Here is a 22,560-nt window from a genome sequence, read left to right as displayed (position 1 = left end):
CCGAGGGCCAAAAGGAGAAGGCAAAACATGCACACAAACACCAAAGAAAAAAAAAACAATATAAAGAAGCTATTTTAGCTACCTCGGAAGGATGAGATTAATTATTCACTGTATGTGCAGGGTGTGTGTGTTAATTTGTTTCCTTTTCTGTGGTGGCATTTAATCCCAGCTTCAATAAAACAAAAAAAAACGTTCTTTTTCAGCGTTGTTAAGCAGCGATCATTAACCACCGTTCATTCATCAATATATGTGTTAATTATTCAGCATTATTAGCATTGATTGTGCTTTTATGAAGCCACAAAATGTGATTGAAGTAACGTGCCCGACCGTGAATGTCGCGTGAAATTTATGGTTTTCGAGAAAGTTTAAATAATGTATGACAAATCATAATGAACAACAAGGTCTCTATTTTTTACACAACAAGCAACAAAAAACCCAAAAATTGATGATAGAATTTATGTCTTATGGTTCAAAGTAAAAAATATTAAGACGGTAAATACCGGAGTAGTTTCTTCCAGATTTATTAATGAAATTATTATGTAAAATTATATTACTTTTAAACATTTTATAATAAATTCGGTTTAATCACAACAAGCAGTTGATCAAAACATTTTCAATTAGAATTTGGGAGGAAAATAAACCAAAAAAAAAACTCGGTTGATGGTATCATAGTTAACCTCCTTTGTTATGATAGTCTGTATCAGCCACAAGTATGTTTCATCTCGCAACTAAAGCTGTCATAAAAAACAACCCTTTGCTAGCCGGACATATTCCACCATTGCGAATTGATATGCAAATTACGTTGCGTAATTACAACGCAAACAGTGCTTGCAATAATTATAATAACAATAACAGCACATACCCAAACATGCCAACAATCACACACACACACACACACACACACACACACACACTCACACACACGGACAGCATCAACAATAACAATCTCTTCATGCAGTGACCGTTAGCAAGATTTGATCGCACACTGGTATTTATTTCCTTCCTTAGACACACATACACACACACATTCTCGCATCCCTGGTTGGTGCCAATCGCTCTATCAGGGGTTTGTGGTGAAAATTAAAATCCCCTCACTTGGACCCCTTGACCAACGCGTGTGTGTGCTTGTGTGTCCTTGTCCTGGAAACAGAGAAACCGAGCGGTGGAGGGATGAAAGTTTTTCTAACCTAGAAAACATACTCTCAAGGCCATCGGCCATGATGACCGTCCGATCGAGATGCATCAACTGTGCGTTGTATGCAAACGCAAAAAAGCACACAAAAAAGGGAACGCCGGGAATGTCATGACCGGTACAAAACATTAACGGGGGGAGGGTTCGTTGGCCGTTAAAAATGGTATAAAAATAAAATAACTAAAGACTTAACAGAACGGGGGAACGAGGGAGAAAAAGCGGAGAGGAATCTTCCCTTATCAGCGACAGCACAATTCGTCGCTTGATACACTTTGACCCGGTGTTTTTTTGGGTTTAAATTGACTTCTCTTTTCTATTTCTGTACCTACCAACCCAACCCTCCCCGAATACAAGGCATCATTTGTTATGATTTTCTGGAAACGCGTTCCGGACGTTCTGGATCGTAGCAATCCGCGGTATTTTTTCGTATATCACCACACACACATGTGTACGTGTGGGAGGGGGGTAAATTTTGGGAGGTTTTTGTAATTCCAACCAGAAAAACCCCCCGGTGCAGTGATTGTTTTCGGATGCGAATGATGCAAACGATGCAAAAGCGCACAACACACGATGCACCCTGAATTGCAAACCGCGACGGACGAAAATCTGCCACGTTTTCGGACAAAATTTGTAATCCCCCCTTTCAACCCCCAAAACACCCTCCGCTCTGGTATTAGTTATGACCCGGTGTGCGTGTGTGTATGTGTGTGGAACGAAACAGGAAAGCTGGAATGGAGACGCACGTAAGGTTTTTTTCTTCCTCTTTTGCTCAAAAACCATTCTGCTCCGTCTCGTTCCGTTTCCTATCGGTGGTCTCTTTTCCACCAACGGGGAATAAAATTGCGCAAGGCAGATTTTTTTTCTTTCGCCTTTACTGTTAGGCTACCCACCACACACTAGAGAGTGTATTTAGTTCTCTCTGTACAACACATTCTAGTAGAATGTGTGTGTGGTGTGATTGTGTGCGAGTCGGAAGGTACTCCTCCCCCACCAGAAGCAAATGCGACGCAATAGTACACACCCTGGAAGGGATGAAATTTCGTATACGTACACGCCATCCGCTAAGGGAGTGGGGTTGCGTTTTTACTTGCGCCAACACACCCTTGCGTGTGTTTTACATCAGCGCACAAACACACACAGGCGCGCGCGCCTCGAACTCCCGCCACTCGGTGAACGCTTTTGCACGCGTTTCCAGCACACGGTACACAGCAAAGAAAAAAACAACCATAGTGAGCCAGAGTGAAACGGCTGTTCCTTAGCAACCATCTCACATCATCACCATCATCTTATGGAGGCGCGCGATGACGCATGCGCCTGCATTCAAAATGCAATTGCCCTCGCAAACACCCCTTGAGAGTAACAACGAGTACTTGCTATGAAGGTGTGCATGTGTGTGTGTGTGTCTGATTGGGGGTGAGATCGGGTGAGAGTGAAAAAGAACTCACCATCCAGCTAGCCGTGGAAAAGCGCATGAAAGAAAGGGAAATCGTGCGCTAGTAGAGAGAGGGTGAGTTTTGTGAAGGTGTGTGCGTGTGCTGGCACGCTGTGTGCCAGAGCGAGATGGAACGTACGGCCCGTAGCCGTGGGTGACCGAGCGAGAGGGCGTGAGTGTAGCGCTCGCAAACACCGTCGACAGCAGCACGTTCCTTGCGAGCAGCTTAAGGGAAGAAATTTTATTTTATTTCAAACGTTCGTGCCGTTCGGTCGCCGTGGCGGGTCGTTCCTGTCGTGTCAAACGCACCGTGTGCCGTGTGCCAAGTCATCCTGCACAAGGAAGTACACGCACGGACGCACACACACGCACTCGTGGTCATTAGCAGAAGGAAAAATCTAAGCCCGAAAAGAAGAAAACGAAACGGGAAAAAGCGCCGAGTGCATGTCGCGTGTTTGTTGCGTGTTTTTCGTGCATTTGCAAGCGGTGGCGTTTTGCGTTTAGGATTTTTGTTTTCCAGCAAGCAATATTTTATTTTCCCCGTGCGTTGGAAAATTGCGTGCAATTTTTCCAACCTTTTTTTTCTTCTCTTTTCGTCGTTGTGTTATGTTGTGTGTTCACTGCGGGTAGTTGAAAGTAAAAAAATGTTTTAGTTCGCGTATCGGTAATGATGTGATGTTTAAATTTCGGCGAAGAACACTGAGTGCCTTATTGACAAAATAGATAAAATAGTGAAATACGCGCTAAGAAGTGTATGTACCCAGTGTAACACCGGCCATCTTCAACCCGAAATATGCCGAACTCGATGCGGGAAAATTCGCGTGTGTTTTTTTTTAGTTTTTCCCAATCCCAGTGACGTTTTGCGAATTGTGATGAAAACATGAATGTGGCGAGGACCAAACACTTTAGTACGCGTTTTAGGATAAATGCAAAAAAGCACACAAATTAGTTAAGAAAAACTGTTCAAACTTGTGGCTGAAAATTGCCTTGAAAATTCATTCAAAACAATTAGAAATGAAACAGATTTTTTATAACTTCCAAAAAATTGATTAATGCTTTGGAAAAAGTAAATAAAAAAAACAATTAAGTTGCACTTTTGCTGCTTGTACTATAAAACTGATCTGAAAACTACTTGAGTTATGTGCGAAAAAAAAACTAAGTATCAGCAATGTGTTTTGAACGAGTGTCTGTGAAAAACCGAAGCAAATTGTGAATGCAGTGAAAAATGTCTTGAGACGGTAAGAATTTTTTCTGTAAAAAAAGTTAAAATTTTGTAACGTTTTGTAAAATTTATTGGAGGTTTTGAAAAAAAGTAGTGCAACGAATGAAAAAAAAGGAATTCATTTATTTGTGTTGGAACAAGATTAGGATCACTTTCAAAATTTTGTTTTACGAATTTAAAACTTTGCTGAGTTGGGAGTGGCCATCGCTACCACCGGATATGATTTTGCTGAAAATAAAACCATCTTATTATTTTATTTAAATTAAAAAGGAAAAATTAAAACACGCGCCAGTTAATTATAGCAAGTGCAATGATACGTTACTCCATCATTCCGTATTGGACCGGAGGTGCTGCTGGCGCTTCAATTTCACCTGCCATCCCGTATTTTTGCCATATGTGATGTGGCTGTATACACTGTGTACGGTAAATGTGCGTGTGTGTATGTGTTTATCACTTTTGTGTGTATGTCACCCTTTGTTGGTGTCACTTCCGGCTTTCAGGAAAGGAAGAGGCTCGACACGTTCCGAGCAGATCGAAACCTTTCGATTAGGTTGTGGAAGATGCCACACGAATTGGATGCGAAAGTCGTCTATACGCCAAAAAACGGTTAGCCGAAGGGACGTTTCTCCGTTCCGGCTTTCACCTGGGTTTTGTATGCTATAGTTCTGTTATTTTTTCTTTCACTTTGCTCTCTATCCGTCTGATGCACCTGCGGCACTGTACGAAACTTTGGAAAGCAAATTATCGACAAAAGTGTCAAAATGATATCCTTCCTGCGAACAATGAACATGAGTGGCATGTGATGGCTCGAGGGGATGAAATGCCGGATTATGGCGCGATCCTTGCTCGTTATAGGGGTTTTTGTGTGTGTGTCTGTCATGTTTAATGTAATTTATACATTGCCTTTATTGTTGTTTTCTTTACAAAGAGGTGTCTTTAATAGTTGAGTTCTGCGTGAAAAGATGTAGTGGAATTCGTAGTAAATATTTCAACTTGCGATGTAGATGTTTCTTATATTCATTAATGAGAACTCTATTTTTGAACAATTTTGAAGAGTGTTTCAAATAACTTTCTGATGAGTAGTGTTTTGTGGAGTTCATACTATACAAGAATGAACTAACTACGGGAGAATTATTTAACTTCAAAATTGAATACAATTGGAAAAATACAACCCATCAAGATGATTAGTTTCTAGTGGTTTTAGAATACTAGATAGTCCTCTAGAACACTAGGTTTTGGCTAGTAAATGAGAGTTCTTGTGAAAGATTAATAATTCGTTAAGATCTCATCCCAGTCGAGATCTCATTCTTTCGCGAATTGCAAAGAATCCAAATTGTGATTAAAGAAAAATCCGCAAACAAAAAAAAAATACAAATTTGTAAGCGCACAAGAAACCTACAACGCTACAACTAATGCCTATCATGTTGGCAAGATCGACACGAACGCTCCACAGACCGTTGGCGCGATCGTCTGCTTCTGGAACCGCTGCAGCAACAGTAGCGATGAAATCAGCGGGGCCTAAAGCAGTCTCGACGAAACTTGCCTTCCATGCTACCACACGCGATTCTACCTCCTCGTCGCCCGTCGTAGAAACCATCCTTCCACCCACCCGCCCAGAAGGAACTGGCGAGATAGTAGTGGGAGATGCTGATAGAGCTGTTTTCGAGACCGGGGGGTTTTTAATGCTTCAAACTCTACTTTTATTTCTTCCCTCGCATGCTGGAAAGTGCGAGTGATTTCGTTCTTACCGAGTGTGTGTGTGTGTCTAGAAAGGGAAGACGCGTGGAGGAGATCACAACCCAAGGCGGCGGCAATCCGTTCGCGATCGGTCGGTTGGAAGCAACGAAAAAAAAATTGGAAAAAATCCAATCGAGCACCGGACTCTTCCTCACGTTTGCTGCTGGTTGGGTTTGTTTTTTTTTTATTGTTCGAAGTTCTGTCTTTCGACAACGTGTTCTCCAAAGCATCTCCCCTACCAAGGAAACCGTCGAAGACGTGCAGACATTTTTTCGACGAGGCTGATTTTCGACCTTCCCTGCGTTCCCATATGTGGCCACGATTGGACCACGTTTCGGGGCTAGACAATCTTACCTTTTTTCCCGCGCTTCCCACACCACCGTTCAGCTTCCAGCAGCAGCAGCAGCACACTCACACGCGCATCAAACCAGCGAGAGAGAGGAAAAAAGAGTTAAAACACGTTCAAAATAATTCTCCACCGGCAAGCAACAGGCCGGCCCTGGGTTGTGTTCTAAACCGTTCTAAGCGCGGAAAGGATTGGCCACGGGTTAAGGTGGAGAGGACCTGAGGGACGTTCTGAGGTACGCAAAGAATAAGCCTTCAGACACCGGAGATGTTGGCAGAGGGAAAACTGAGGTGGGGAACAAAAAACTACACAAGAAATCTTGAAAAGCATACGAAGCGCGGCAAACGAAGAAATCTTCCGCGAGAAGAACTTGGGCACACATTAATACGCGGACGAATAACAGCGGCAAAAGAAGGCAAGAAATAAGCACACACAAAAAAATGCTACACACGGCACAGTGTGTGATGTGAGCAGTACCGGGCAAAGTGGTGCGGCGAAAGACGAAAACCCCACGGCAGGGACCGTTGCGGGAAGGACTAGTTAGAAGAAGGCCAAGATTAGAGTGCCCAGAGACTACGCAATGGGAAACGGCGGCGGCGAACATGAGGGCGCGCGCGCGCGAGAGCTCAACTCGCAACTCGAAGCGTTGAGTGTATTTGGAGTGTAGTGTGTGTGTGTGTGTGTGTGTGTGTGTGTGTTTTGTTTCTTCTTTCAAGAAACATGAAAGGAAGGCAAGCAGAACCACTTCAACCCACGACCAAGTCGCCGGGTGAACCTGCGTTTGGAATAAATATCGCTCGGGAAAAAAGGGATGTCGGATCAGGAAGGAAGGAGTTTTTTCTTTGGTTGGTTCGCGCGCAAAGAGATTGACAGAGGGTAAGGGAGGGACGGGTGCGCATTAAAATGTTAGAAAAATTGTGTAGTTGTTCGGAAAGGTTTTTTTTTATTTATTTGCTGTTGTTGTTTTGTTCCTTCATTGGCTTTTCTCGCTCGATTCGCGCTCAAGAAGGCGCGTCGGCGGCTGCCTTGGCTCATCATTTCGGCCGACCAACAAAAGTGTAATAAAATACACTTGGTCGCCTCTTCGCACAACGATCGCACACCGAGAGTTGTTTTTGCTTTCCTTCCTTGAGTTTGTTGTTCAGTGGATTATTGTGGCAAACGTTTGATTGCAATATGCTTTTGCAGCTTTCTTGTTGCTCATCTTGTCTCGACGAAATTAACACACTGCTGCTGCTGGTGGAAGTGCAACCAGAATTTTAAATAATTGAAAAACCATGCCTATCAAGTTGGTGCGTCAAACAAAAAAAAACAAACTCCCGGCGGTTGGCAGTGGAACAAGCTGTCGAAATGCTGTCTGCAAAGTTGGACGTGATCGCGCCAGCGAGACAGAGAGATTCGTTTAAAACGGGCCCACCTCCCTTAAACTTGACAGTTTATTGTTGTGTTAAAGGGCAGGCAAGGAAAAACATGGATGCACTGTCCGTTTTTGCAAAAGACTTAAATCGGTGCTACGAAGAGACGAAAAATGAGTTGCTATACAGGAAATGGTTGTCTGAGAGTTTTTAGATTGACTTCTATATCCTTCAAAAATTCCAAAATGAATTATAAAAAAAATAAAAACGATCGTAAAAAATGTAAAAAATATGATACATTTTTCTTGCCAAAAAGAAAACTGTTGCTTACACTAATCGTATTAAAAAGGCTTGAAAGACTTGAGCATCGCATCGTTCACCCGGCGCCGAACCCTATTGATAAGCTTCGTTAGCCAATCAATAAACAATTCGTTACCCCCGCATTTTTGACAAATGATCTATTAACCGATCATCATCTGCGGATCGGCATGGCAAAGTACTAGACTTTACGCGGCCACACCATCCATCAGTGATCTGTCGTAATCAACGGTGGCGGTCTGGTCGGTCGTTTTCCGAAAGGCAAAAAACAAAACAAAAAACCCCAACCATAAATGCGTCCTCCATTTGTCGGTGCGACAAGATAGCACGTTCGGAGGGAATGAATTAAAGTTAATTAGAATTAAATTAAATAATAATAGACACATCTTTGCGCGCTTCTTCGGCGTGCGTGCCGGCTCGGCCGGCTAGCACCAGCAACCCGGGGCATTCCGGTGCCTTATTTTATCTTTTCCACAATTTTATTTTTTCAAAGACCCATCCCCGGGACAGAATGCACACGAAACCAAAAACCCTACACACCCGTTCGTCGGGTCCAACCTTAATAATGTACGTAACCGTATCGAATGTTGGCCCCGGCGGTCGACTCCTAGCAGGGACGACCGTCTTCTAGGGTTAGGACGGGGTACTCCGATGCTCTAGGGGTGAGTTAACGAAATTATATTCCACGCCCGGCATGAAAGCATCTGTTTTCCTTCTTCCTTTGCACGCTTTTGCCCCCGTGAGTGTGTGTGCTGTTCATGGCGCTTTCCGTTTCGAACGCCGAATGAGACCAATTTATTTGTAATAATCAATTCTACACGCTAAATGATGTGCCCTCGGTACCAGATGGAGGTCAACGGGCGGGTTAAAGGGGGCTACAAGGGGTTGAGTGTTGTTTTGGTTTCTCTCGTAAGACAAAGTGATGTTTAACAAGACCCGTACCAGCATTTGTCTGTAGCAGAGGGCGCCAAAAAAAATGGTATTGAATTTTTGGAAAAGCTACTTCAGAAATTGATTGATAATTTAAAGACATTTGTTACCACACAATTATTCGGTACTTCATACCGTTTGGCTTACATTCACTTGAATCAATTGAATGTTTTTGTTATAGACTCGATTATAAATCACCTTTGGCCTTTCCCTTTTTTTTGACCAGAAAAAAAAACGAAAATTGACAAAAAAGAAAAACATATATTCTGCTGTAACGAGCTGCTTTATGTTGACGATTAGCAGTTTCCAACGTTGCGCCGGCAGGTGACTGTCACTGTCAGCCTTTATGATGTGATGGGCCGGTTGTGCCAAAAAAAACGCACACACACACACTAAACCTACCGATGACGTCCATTTCTCCAACGTGCGCCGCCGCACTCGACGATGACGAAAGATAAATTAATTAGATAAGCACACTGACAAACCCCCCCCCCGAACCGAACACGGGCGGTGGTGTAGCAGTGCCGATGACCATCCTATACTGGCCACCATCAACACCATCATCGTCATCATTTTTCCTTTGTATGCAAATTAGCAGCATTCCTTCGCTGGCTGACGTTCGGTGACTGGCCGGGAGGGGGTGCTTCCTTTCACTCGACCGGTAGATGAGTTCTACCCGTCAGCTCGCGAATCCGTTCACCGGTTTGAAACCAACCCCCTTCGGGGGGTCTGTCACTTGTCTTGGTAGCGACATGAAAAAACAAAAAACCGAAATAATGATTTATGTGCTACCAGGCCGTAACGTCGGACGGGCACCGGGGAAGCAGCAAGCGTGGACTGTTTGTTCCGGACGCAACGGGGATGGCAAGCGAAGTTCAAGCAAAGGTTCAATCATTATCTACTCACGGCACGAACTTACAACTCTTTCACTTTGCTACCGGCTAAAAACGTCCATTGCCCATAACACGATCGGTGCCATGTTGGGGTTACAAAAAGGGGGTGAAAGGGGAATAATGCACAAACGGCCCAAGATGGTGCTGAGCCCCAAAAATTCTCTCCCCCCCTACCCGCTTGGGGTTGGGGAAACTTATGATCCAACGGAACAAACCAAAAACAAAAAAAGAAAGAAAAAAACACGAGCGTCATATTTCAACTCACATATTATTTTCATTTAAAAAAAAACCCTCGGAAGAGAAACGCTCGGCTCTCCGGTAAGTGAAATAAAATGTGAAAAGAAGTGCCTATTCAATTTTCTTTCTTTTTGGCCCAAAGCATCAAGGTGAGGAAACGGAACACGATAGTGGAAAGTATTGAAAAACGTTTGAAAACACCATCAGAATAATGATCACCCGGTGGGTGATGTGATTGTGTAGATTGAGCTTGAGTAGAGCTAGAAAGGAAAAAGAAACATACGCAAATGCACGCACAAACCCTTTTTTCCGGCGTGCGTTCAGGAATGCTAATGTTGGACGCCTGTTCTGTTGACTTTCGTTTGACTGAGTGATGGGTTTTGTTGGGCCAAACAAAAAACTAAAAGCAGAACAGGGTTTACACCGGTTGGTGACAGTTTACGAGCAACTTTACACTTCATTTGTGGTTGCAATTTAATTTTCAGGACCAAATAGAAAATCCCCAAGAAAATTTTGGAGGAGAACATCGTGGTTTACTTAATCATTAATTCCACCAGTTCCATTAGTCAAGTAAAAAAAGGCTGAAAGAAAGATTTACTTCCAAAAATTCCAGATCAAACATACTTTGCTCTGACTTTGATATTATAACTCGAAAACCCTGTAACTCCACAATGCATCTTCAATGCATCTATACATATCATAAGAGCTTATACAGCTGCCCAAAGGATGCTGAACCATCGCTCGAGCAAAGCAAGTAAACAGAGCCCTTTCTCCTACCAACAGTATGGTGCGCGTAAACCATTACGATCGCTTAACTGCAGCGATCATTCTATAAAAAAAAAACCAGGGACAACAACAAAAAATCAACGAAATTGATAAACAACACACGCATTGCTTTGGAGCCCTTGGCGGACACACGACGCTGGACGCTGTTGTTTGTTTGTGGCTAATGCATTTATTTTGGTCCTCTGGCCAGAAAAAGGGGACATTTGTTTATGTTACGAAACATAGCACGGGCACTGCAACTAAAATCTCCGACCGAAGCGATGCACTTTCCCCCGCGAGGTTGAGTGTGTGTTTATTGGACAAAAAGGCAGCTGGGATGCCTTTCTTTGACCTGATTTGTTTATGTAATGTTTTTTTTGTTGATCAGGGGGTTTAAGTTCTGCTCCGACTAGCCTTGAATTAAACTTCACTACTTGATGTCTGTTTAAAATAATAATAATAGTAGTACCGCTTACACCAGTGAGGGCAAACAATTTTATTGGAGAATTGAAGGAAGATCCCATGAGAATTGGAGGAGGACATCAACACATATGTTGAGTTGCGCTCATTGGTTCGAGTTGCAATCTCATTGGTTCTTCCTTCTACACACCAAGAATCATTCCTTTCAACCAAACAAATTTTACCTTTACTCACCTACTCCTCACAGCTGGTTTCGATTGGACACCACAGCCGCACAGTGGAAACCATTTATCGGACGATCGCACAATTTTGGTTCTAATTTTTCAACACTTTTCAAATCGCCCCAAAATGTAATCATTAATAACGGTTGTCCGTACAGGAACGGTGCGTCGGTTAGCGAAGAATCGCCATGTCTGTTTCGCAATGCTTGAAACGTCACTCGGGGGCATAAATTCTCCCCTCGGTCGATTATCCTTTTTTTTTTGGGTGTTTCGACAAACACTCGCATATGCTTTATAGTTCACTGCAAAACCCAACCCCGATATGCAGATGATCCCGGGAAGAGCATGTTCTTCATGTGCTTCACCTTCCTTTTGCAATCGCTTCATCATAACCGACGGGATGGCGATCGCGATAAGATGTGCACTACTTCTCACAAAATGCCTACGGTTTTTTTTTGTTGCAAAAATTTCTTCATTTTTCCATCACCATTTTGTACATCGGTTTCGTACGTTCGCACCCTAAAGTTCTTCATTAGAGGGTGCAAAGTGAAGTGAACGCGCCAGTGTTGCAATAAATGCGAACACTCGACAGTGTTCGTGCACGGCGTGCACTAAGTGCAACTTCGATTGGCATCTTGTTTGGCGCTGTCGATGCAATAAAACGAAAAGTGAAAAATTCATCCCAAACAAAAAGAAAAATGGCACAGAACGTGGGGCTACGTTCGTACTACTCCGTCCGCTGTGTTGTCGGATGGTGCGCAAAGACCCCACGGCACGAGCAGCAGATAAGTAAAAATAACATTTAATAACCGCTAACTCGGTGGTTTCCTCACGCTGGCAGAATGGCAGGAAGGAACAAAAAAAACCAAAAGGAGAAAAATATAAAACACAGTGCGCAAAACATATGTTCCTGGTCATATGGGAGCAGTTTTTGGAGAATAATTGGATTTATTGCTTCCCGTCGAAGCATACTGGCTGGCTGCAATCATCTTCGCTCGGTGCGAAGACTCTGTCCATGGAGGAGAAACACAAAAAAACAAGCCCACAACGCACTGCATGAAATATTCCTATCGTCTACAGCAAATTGTTCCTTCGCGAGCTTCTCCAAGGATTCGCAAGATCGGTTTAGTAGCAGTAGAAGCAAAAAGTGACTTGCACAAGCAACAACAGAAAAAAAAACGAACCTCCACCATCGATAGAGGTGGCTCAGGTGAGTTGCTTTGGATCTTCTGATTCTACCAAGCAGAAACCACCCAGCACGGTATTGAATGGTCATTCTACAAACACACACACGGCGCTGTTTTTCAATTTATCGGTCGGTTTGGTTCAATTTTTGTGCCCATTCGTCGAACGGTGAGCATCCGATTTTGATGTATGGGGTCGATTTGTCCACCGATGCGTTCGTGGCTAAGGTACGGTAGTACCGGACGATACAGATCATGAGTAATATGTTGCACATTTGTCTTGAAGTGCAACTGCATCCGGCAGGGGATGGGGAAACCGTTGGGTAGCGATTTATTGTTTCCTCGTTAACGGAAGCAAAACAACATATTTTTGATGAGGCAAGAGTTCAATGTGGTGCTTCGGTGTGAAAGGTCAGGATAGAGATAAGCAAATAATATTATTTTTTTAGCAGAAGATACTCTTTGGACACCTTTCTTTAAATAAAAATTTTACTAATTGTAGTTTTTCTTAGTGGCAAACGTGAATTTTTGTATTTTAATTATGTTAACCATGATAATTTTAGAAAAAATGCTTTGTGATGCAATTGATTTATCGACGAGCCGATATAATTAAAATATCAAATCTAATTTATCGCCCTTTGTTTCGCATTTTCATCCACAGCTGACGCCCCAAATAACTGCGAGATTGTCATTTCAACCATCACACATGGTAAGTAATTTCATAAAGTGCATCACCCACTGGCAAAGCCTCACCCACAGTTTCACGTTTACAAGCAGCAAAACGGAGGGAAGGGAATCGACTGCAACCATCATCTCTCGATGCAGACACGGCATATACATACCACCATTGCGCGGTGTGTTTGCTCGTTTGAAATACCAACCCAAGGGGTGTGTCGGGCACTCATCTAATAATGGGCCCGATCGTTATCACGCGCGAGAACAACCCGTGGCGTTACGTTCGAATTTGATGGCGCCCTTTCGCCTTGTTAGCAATTGACATCGACATCATCATCAGCGGGCGACGATGATTATGGCGTATCGGGCGAACTCGCGTAAATCATACGCGGCCACACCCGCACACCGGTTCGAAGCAAAGGGATCGAACACGTGGGACCCCACTGTCGGATGAAAACCGATTTGGCTTTTGCGTTCCGAGAAGGGTTTTTTTTGTGGACGCGACCGTCACCAATTTTTACGTTCGTTACAAGCGCTAAGTGTCGCTATTTTTGGTTTGCTAGCTTTAAAACTCACTTTACCCAGCTTTTGCCACAAGGGAATGGGCTCGTTTGTATCGCCTTTTTTAGATTGTGAAAGGTGCCACTGCTCATGTTGCACTCATCGGTTAGCAAAACGGGCCACTCGCTATTAGCACCTTCAGGCTACTCGGCTTGAAACCGCAACAAAAAACGAGAAACATGAATAAAAATATAACCACAAAAAAGGTTTTTTTTTATTCTTTTCACCTCACCCAAAAGCTAGCCAGATGAAACGAACAGATCAAACAATAGGGACTTCTAAAAGCCGCCCTGCTTATGTTTTGAAAATTTATCACTCTACATTCGCCGCTTGGCACGGGACACATTAAAAATTGGAAAACACGAGTATGCCCTTTGGCGGCATTTTGATGTGTTTGATAGGAAGGTTTCCCTCGTTTTGTTTTTGCATCTTTATGTGCCGGGTCCAAATTCATCCAATGTGATTCCGATCGCTGATCTACACTACACAGGTGCACCTAGCGCCGGCTGTAAAAGGGAATGATGTTGCCGTCTTAATTTTCTACCCCGAAAACAATCGCTTCCTTTTTGTTTTGCTGAAGATTTGACCCGCGGCGATGTTGATGTTGTCTTACGATATCTTCAATGGCTTGAAATGACAATGCGTTCGCGAACCTTTCCTAGAACCGCATCTCTGGCATGTTGGCCGATTTCTTGGAAGGATCCATCCGTGTGGTGACTTTGCGAACAGATGCATCGAACCCGATCCAAGACACATACGAATATGTGTGGTCTGCCCTGGTTCACCGATGCAATGCGAATGAGAGCAATCAAATTAATAAAATTTTAATAGGAGCCTCATTAAGCCGCGACAAAGAAGCCACAAAACAAGATGAATTGACATTTCTCTGCTTAATGTTTGGATCTGCACCTGCAGCGGGTGCAGTAAGTTGTCAACGTCAACAGGCCGTTTCTTCCTACCCCGTGTTAATCCCGTGGGAATGGTTTTTGGAGAGTCTTGAGCACAGTCTTGAAAGCAGCAGCAACACAAAGAGACGTGATCATCATGATCGTGAGAACTCCCCAATTTCCACAGTTCCCAATGCACTCACGAAAAATCGTTTAAACGCAGGGAGTTACTGATTTGAATATGAAAAGCCACCGGCATGCTCTTGCTCAGTGCGAGCAACTAGTAACGACTGGCCAAACATCTGCTTTCCCACCAGCACCAAGGGATGGTTTTTGGTGCACCGTTCGTCATCCAGAGGCGTTATTCTAATAAGGCAAGGATAAGCCGACGGAAGACATTTGCATTGGCGTGGAACACCCGTCAGGGAAGAATCGGATAAAACGGTGGTTGGCTTTCTTTTCGAGGTTTTTCACCACTGCTTCGATTAGTGTGCACACCGTCACCGTCGAGAATTCGGTGGATTCGGTAATAAATTCCCCTTCTTTCGATCGAATGTTTAACGGACGCGAATGTGAGAGGAATTGAAGCGAAGGGTCTGCGGCTGGCGGTCTCTAGATGTCTTGAGAATGAAGAAAGGGGTTCTTACCCTTAACTCTAGCGGTGAATGCTGGAAACATAGGAAAGGTTAAACAAAAAACTCACACACGAAACACAAATCAAGCCGGAAGTACCGCACCGAATCGTTTATCCCGTACTGGTACCGAAACATTCCTAAGCATTTGGCGCATATGTTAAGCACAGAAGAAGGAAAAAAAATTACCGAAGGTCCTAAACGTTCAGTTCAGGGCTTTTTTTGGTGGGATTGTGATGCAAATATTACTCGACCCGTTCCAATCCCGTCGGCATGGGAAATGAGATTCTAATTTTCTGTCCACGGTTTCACCATGCACCCGGGGAGGATTATTTAGATTTCTCTTTCTGTTTTTTTTCTTATAAAGAAAGAAAGGAAAATCTCGATGAATTCATTGCACCTTATCGTGGGTTTCCACCCGCGGGAAAGGATCATCACCCCGACGGGATCTTATCAGTATGTATTTATTCGGTCAATTTTCCTGCCATCGAGATTCCGGGGACGCGATTGTGTATAACGATGGCCCCGGGGGCGAATGGAGTAAAGGAAGTTAACGAAAAAAAAGGTGTCATTGAATGGTCACCTGAACCGGTACGCTTGTGAACGGTAGAATGATGCTAATATTCGAACAATCCCAAACAAGCGTCCAAAGCTGTGTTCCCGCGCGGTGTAGCGTGATAGGGACCTTTTAATGCAAGCAATCTAGTCCTTGCCTTGGTAGGTGCAGGGCTAAAGGTAATTTATGTATGCCTGCGATAAAGCAACCCACGATGGACGCCCGATTTCGATCCGACAGCATAATATCGAATGAACGGGCATGGTTCTCTCCAAGTCCAGTGGGAGAGACAACGCCGGGCGGGAAAAAACATAATGCTGGTGGATGTGTTAGTTCTGGTTTCAGTTTTTTTCCTACCCCCGCCATTATAAGCCTCCGATGATGACCGGTGACGAATACATTTCCATTTTACACCTTACCCTTCGTGTTGGTCAACCATTCGCTGAGGCTAACTTCCATTACCGGTGAGAGGGGTTAGTTCCTTTATTTTGGCTGAAATAGACGTCAACTTTTTTGTTGTGGTTTCGTGCTTATTCGTCACCCTCACCCTATTAGTAGTTGTGTTGCCTGCTATTGCGCCCACCCTAGACCAAACGGTTCGGAATGGCTTTTAGATTGCCTACCTGTGATAAGACCGGGATGACGAATGGAAGTCTCTCGGCAGAATAAAAACAGCCGAGGAATTTGTGCTGTTGTTGTTGCCATTTTGAGAGCGATTATTTGGGGTTCTAATACCGCATTGGGCAGCGGAACACACGCGGACCAGAAATGGTTTGCATGCAAGGGATTAGCGTTTGGACATCGGGGCATTCTGGTTCCCCTAATTGGGAGCCAGTATTTATGCTGATGGTTGAGTGTATTTGTAGCTATTCCAATTTTTTATAGAAGAACCATTCGTTTTGCAACGGAACTTCGATCATCCAGGTGTCTGTTCATTCGGATTACTCGGAAATGAAAGATATAGACGCGGTTGACAGATGAGTTCCAATACTGACGATAACGAGTAGTATAGGCATGGTTTTAAGTTCTTCAAATTCCTTGATTGAGAAATCATAAGATCAAATATCAATTATTATTATTATCAATTATCAATTAGTTTTATTAAGATGAGATTAGAGATATTAAGATGAGATTAAAATGCAATATACTCCATGCAATTTAAATGACACACTATTTTCGAGTAGTAAAAATTAGCTCAAAATATTAGATCGATCATTAACGAAATACTGAAAACTTCTTCTGACTACTTGATCGCCGAGACCGGCATCACGATAAACGCCTGTGCGGAGTAGCTGCCTTCCGTTAATTAATTTATTCAAATCAGCGACCGTTTGTCTGAGCAAAAATGTTTCGTTAGATCGCGTCGTCCCATCTTCCACCATTACCGGCGACATGGAAATCTAAATCGAGCCAAGATTCCGAAGAACCTGTTTAGAACGTCCCGCCCGCTCACGATTGCGTGGAAAACGGCCGCACTACACCAGACGACCGAAAGTAGTACGGTCGATCGTTAACATCGTAGTCAAAGATCGGATGTTGTTCTTTTTTTTTTCTTTTTTGTTGGACCCAAGCTACAGACTTATATTTACCTATCGTGCGCACCAGCCCCGCATGATGGTTATGTTGCACGGTAACCTCATTCAACCCCCGTGCTGACCTAGGAGTTACAGGTTGTTTCTTCTCTATGTATTTTTTTTCGGGACTTTAGTTCACTCAACTGTGTGCTTCTTTTTCCTACTTTTTGGGAAGAAGGCAGGTTAATCTGGAACCGGTTTTTTTTTTGCTTTTCTAGAAACCGATCTTTACGTGCTTAGAATCAAGCACACACCGCGACGTGGGAGAACGCGCTTTCGTTGGCAGCGAGAAGGGACAGAATGGTTAACAAAAATTCTAAAGAAGGGAGAAAAAAAAGACCACGCAAAGCTACAACAATCTTGTGCTCCGAAAATGGGTTTTCGGGGTCGGGGCAACGGTGCACGGATCATGAAGACGAATCGAATGATACGAAGAAGCGTACCCGCGTACACACGGACAAACCCTTTTCCGCGGGTGCGTGTGTTTGTGTGAGCCGTCGTACTTTGAGCAGCGTGTTACTTGCATCGTTGCTTTCCCATGTTCTTCTGGCTGCTGTTGCTGCTGCTGCTGCTGCCGCTGGGGCCCCCGGGGAGGCTGGGCTCGGGTAAAAATTTATGAGCAAACCGAAGGCCCATCGGACCGATCGGAGCGAATGGTGCACGCGGGAAGATAATTTCGAATTTCCGAGAGTCCATTAGACGCGATCGCGGATGGAGGTTATTTGTGTTTTTGGGAAGGTTTGTTGCACTCGCTTGGTTTTCCCCTTCCAGCTCCTAGTTTCCCGAAACCCTTCCCCCCGGAGCAGCCCAGACCATGCTGCTGTTATCGCGCAACCCGCGACCCCTTCGGGCCGTGATTTTGGGAGTATCCAGGATGGCCCACGATCGAATGCGCATCGAGAGGTAATGGAAGTAAATTAAGGGAGGAACCAACATCGAACCACCAGTAAATTGGTAACGAAGTCCGACGATCATTCTCTAGGGATCCGGGCACAACACTGGCACAGGGTTTTGGAAAAGTTGCAAACTGCAAAAGCAACATACTAAAAAAGAGTTGCTTGCGACTTTGCTGCAGCTCTTCTTTGTAACAGTGCAATCGTCATCCGCGTGTGGAGACGTCGACGGCGACAGCAGAATCGTTTCGCCGTACGGTCGCTGTAGTTTTGCTCGCACCATAAAGTGCGAGTTGGCGCCGTAGTACGTAGCGGCACCATCTGGGGTAGTAAAATTCAAACAACAACAACCCAGCCGCGTTGTTTGATGAAAACGATCGTTGGAATGATGCCAAACCAACAAGCCGGAGCAACTGTGATCGCGAAACCTAGCGAAGTTTGGTGGCATAAAATTGTCGAGATGAATCATTTGCACCGTCCGCAGAAGCGTAACACACCGAAAACACATTTGGCAAGCATCAAATGTCATCGTACGAGCGTTTTTGTGGTGCGGCCAGCACCCGGTCGGATGAAAATAAATGTGCGCTTTGTTGCACTTTTCATAACATTTCACATAAAGTTTATGTTTTGTGGTGTTTTGCGCTGACGGGCGGGCAAAACGGGTGGGGTTGCGTGTGTCGTCATTTTGTATGCTTCAAATGTAACAAAAATAGTGTGACGAAAGATGCGTACACCCGGCAAACACATTCCAGTCGAATAAAGTCACACATTGTAAAATGTGTCGTGTACATAAAGTTGAAGTTTGCATTATGCTCAATTGAACGAATATGTTAAGCACTCTTCATCACACATTGATCAAACATCAAACTAATCTCGTGTTTTTATTCTCTCTCTCTCTCCTTCTAGGCACCATGAAGAGTCAGTTTCAACAGTTCTTCACAATCATTGGAAACATCTGCTGAAGTCGGCATAAGAACATTTAATTTCCCCCCACTTGAAACCACGGGCTTAAGGTAAACCAGTTAAACTCCGAAAAAAAATACCGAACTCCTGCTTGAGGCGAACCGCGACTTGGACACGAAACCCAAAACATATGTATCGAATGTCGTTGCCATCATCAGCGCACGGACAGCCACGAAACATGAAAATAAAAGAAGAAAAACATAATACAAAATCTCCTTCTGGAGCTCCCGGACTGACCTATAATTATGAGCACACTCAGGACATTCCGAGGCCTCCCGGGGGAGGGGATGAGGAGCCATCGGGAAAACGAGGAGTAGTATCGGCTTTCAGTTGTGCGGTCAAATAGTCACAGTGCTTCTTATCGACACGTCCCTTAGCCACCAAAAAACGACCAAAAACGCAACAGCAGTTTGAAGGTTCCGTTTTTTTTGTTGTTGAGAGCTTCAAAAGCGTTTCGTGAAAATAAAATCCTTCCCCCCAAAAAAAAAGAAACCACCAGAAAACTAAACCAAACGGGCGGGGGGAAAAAGAAAGAAGAAAACATTGGAATTTCGCGAGCTTTTGTTTGCTGCTGCGTTTACAAATTTTTAAATTCGTTTCGAAGCTATTTCTTGCTGCTTGCTTTCCGGCACGCAAACGTGGTTTTTGGGGCATCCTAGCATGCACCCGAACAGGACGAACGAGAGCTCATCAACCGTCCTGCTCCAACGGTAGCAATCTTTGTCCTTCCCATTCTTGGGTGCATTTTGAAAAGGTCAAATCATGTTTTCATGTTCGCTTCTACAGGGGGGTGCAAAAATGCACGCACCAAAAGCGGGTCTTGGCGGGATGGGGTAAAAATGCACCGCCCAATTGCATTCCTTCGGGCGCAGAATGTGCGCCGTTTGCTTCTCAATCTTTGACATTTCGTTCAGTTCGGATGCATGCCACCGAGGAGAGGTACTTTGTTTTAACTTTTGTGAGAAGTTTTTCTCTTTTCGAATTTTGTGCTTGGTTTGGTTGACTTTTTGATGAACAATTTTTACGTCGATCTTGCTGCTGACAATATTGCGACGATCAATATATGTAAAACGAATATCTCAGATATAGAAATTTACATACACTAACACAAAATAGGGAGTTAGCTTAAGCGAGGGAAGTCGCATAAATAAGCTATTCAATATACGCGAAAAGACTCACTCGTTGCCATAAATCGACTTAGACAGCAAAGCCCGCTGCAGATACCACTTTTCCAACGGCGCTCGATCGAATTGATGTCTCACTCAGGTCGAGAGCCGTGGTGCATGATTGATCATTGTCCATAAAACCGTCCAATTTCCATATCGATGGAAGCGTCTACGAGAAGCCTAATCTTCCCCCCCCCCCCCCCGTACCACCCATTTGCCACGTGGTTGATTTATTGTCCAGGCCCGAGGAGCATGAAATGGTGGGGCCGTCCACCTTATCGCTCCGCAACACTTTTTCACTCACCGATGATGATCATTATGCTGTGGCGTTGATGTGCCACGGCGAATAGCCGGCGGGATCCTTTTGCAAAGGTGCGACCGGATTGGGACCGGCCACCAATCAAAAGGCCTGGCGACTACTTCACGGCAAGAGAGTTAAACCTCTGAAGCGTCCTTCCCACGTGCTCATTTTCGCACCCTGTGTTTTTTTTCTTCTTCGATCGATGAGTACAACGTACAAAGCGTGGCTTCACCCATCGTTCTAATGATCGACGGGTTCGAAGATGTGTGCTCCCCATCAGCTCCGTTTCTCATCATCAGAACGCCATCCACGTCGTCGTCCGTGTGTCGTATGTGGGCGTCTCAGAAGGCTCCAGCAGAGGAAGAAGAAGAAGAGGACAAAAACACACACACACCCTGATTAATGTTCGATGATGTGGCGGAATCCTTCCCATGTTCGGTTGGTGTGGGATTTTGCGTGTCAGAATGGTAGACACCCGAAGTCATAAACGGTCGGATCGTTCGGCGTGTGGGAGAAACAATTTTTCTTTTTTTTGGGGGAAAGAATAATTAACGCTTGTCGGGGTTGAAGATCAAAATAAGGGTTGATGGAGTAGACTGGATGTATCGAAAAAGTGAAGGTGCAAGAGCCTAATGATCACCGAACGTGACTTTCGTTTGATATGATGGTGATGAGAAAAGATTTGGGATTTTTTTTTCAAAAATATTTTAACACCTTTTATTGGTAGAGTGGTTACGAACATGATATAAAACGTTTTTATTGCAATCCATGGATGCGTGCTTCCTGAAAGTTACCTAAAAATTGTCGCTACCTTCAATGTTTTACACTTCCTTTTTTTGAACGACGGCACAGCCTTAAAGGAAGACAATCTTCCGGGAAGGCTCTGTCACTGACATTAACAAGCATAATATGCTACCGTTCGATGTAGTCCATCCGAGACCTCACATAGTCCAGCCTAGGTAGCCTAGTGTTCGATTCAATTAACATTTTCTTCCTTTCGGCACTGCCCAATGGAAACCTTACCCATTTAAAAGAAAACTAGATTCCACCAAACGAAAGCGGTAATCAATCTAGGAACAAATAAAGCGTATTCGTCTTATAATAACAAGCCATGTGGAGATGACATCCATCACCGAAGCCGTAGACATCCAGATGCCCTGTAGCGAAAGGGTTTCTTACCCTTGTTTGAGCAGCTTCACGCGGCACGAAATATGATCTAGCCGCAACTGTGGCGGCGGCGGGTACAGCGCGAAGGGTTAGACAATTTTAATTTCACGACATGACTGTCTCACCCAACCGCCGCGGCGTAGCGTTCCCTCACGGGTGTGTACGAAAGCGATCGTTCGTTTAAATTGCGATGATATTTTTAAGCGCAAACCGCACGAAACTGGCCTCCTACCGGCTACGGAATCGGTCCCGATGGGCGCGCTCTTCGATGCTCTTCTCGCTGCGTTGGCGTGCGACGTCCTCACGGTGGGAGGGCTTCACTACACACGAGTGTAAACAAAACACGGCCGTAATGCTACGAAAGACGACCATTCTGAAGTGTGTACTTGATCGCAATCGAGAAGCCAAACCGGGGCACTCGAGAAGGGTAGAGAAGTGTTTCGCTTTTTGTTGGTTTTTGGTAGATTGAGAAACTGGTACGTCCGGCAAATATGGGTTTTAACAGCTGTCCCTAGAATGGGCAAAAACATCCCCCCAAGTAACAAACTTCACCAACAGCTTGACTATGAAAATCTTGCAAAAAAAACAACCATTGTGATCAACCGATGGAATCAATAGGCAAAACGGAGCAGAGCGAGCAGAAATAGAAATAGAAATAAAAGAACCGCATCAAGAGCCCTCCACCAACATAGTGACGCAAGAAAACATGAAGGAACAGGAGGAAATTCCACCTAAAGGACATCACTTCGGATTCGAGAGGGGGTTTGGAATTTCGCGCAATTCTTTTTTTCGGCTCAACTCTCAATGAGTGGTGTTCTTGGGAGTTTGAGTTCGGGTGAAACAAAAAAAAAAAACAGAACTCAAAACGGTCAAAATGCTAAATTTGCTGAGGGTAAAAGAATGTAGCCCTTCGGGGGGTCACGTCACAAGGAG

The 22,560-nt window shown here is 44.3% G+C and overlaps 1 long non-coding RNA gene across 1 annotated transcript; it reads left to right on the top strand.

Moving 5' to 3' along the window:
• Positions 1 to 3,240: 3,240 nt before the first annotated feature.
• Positions 3,241 to 22,271, top strand: LOC125772201 (uncharacterized). The gene is made up of 3 exons (XR_007419448.1): positions 3,241 to 3,862; positions 12,914 to 12,961; positions 18,937 to 22,271. It is a non-coding gene; the product is annotated as an uncharacterized LOC125772201 (long non-coding RNA).
• The last annotated feature ends 289 nt before the right edge of the window (positions 22,272 to 22,560 follow it).

This window comes from Anopheles funestus, chromosome 3RL, assembly GCF_943734845.2.
Source record: "Anopheles funestus chromosome 3RL, idAnoFuneDA-416_04, whole genome shotgun sequence".
Taxonomy (NCBI): Eukaryota; Metazoa; Arthropoda; class Insecta; order Diptera; family Culicidae; genus Anopheles; species Anopheles funestus.
This window is presented reverse-complemented; position numbering and strand designations above follow the sequence as displayed.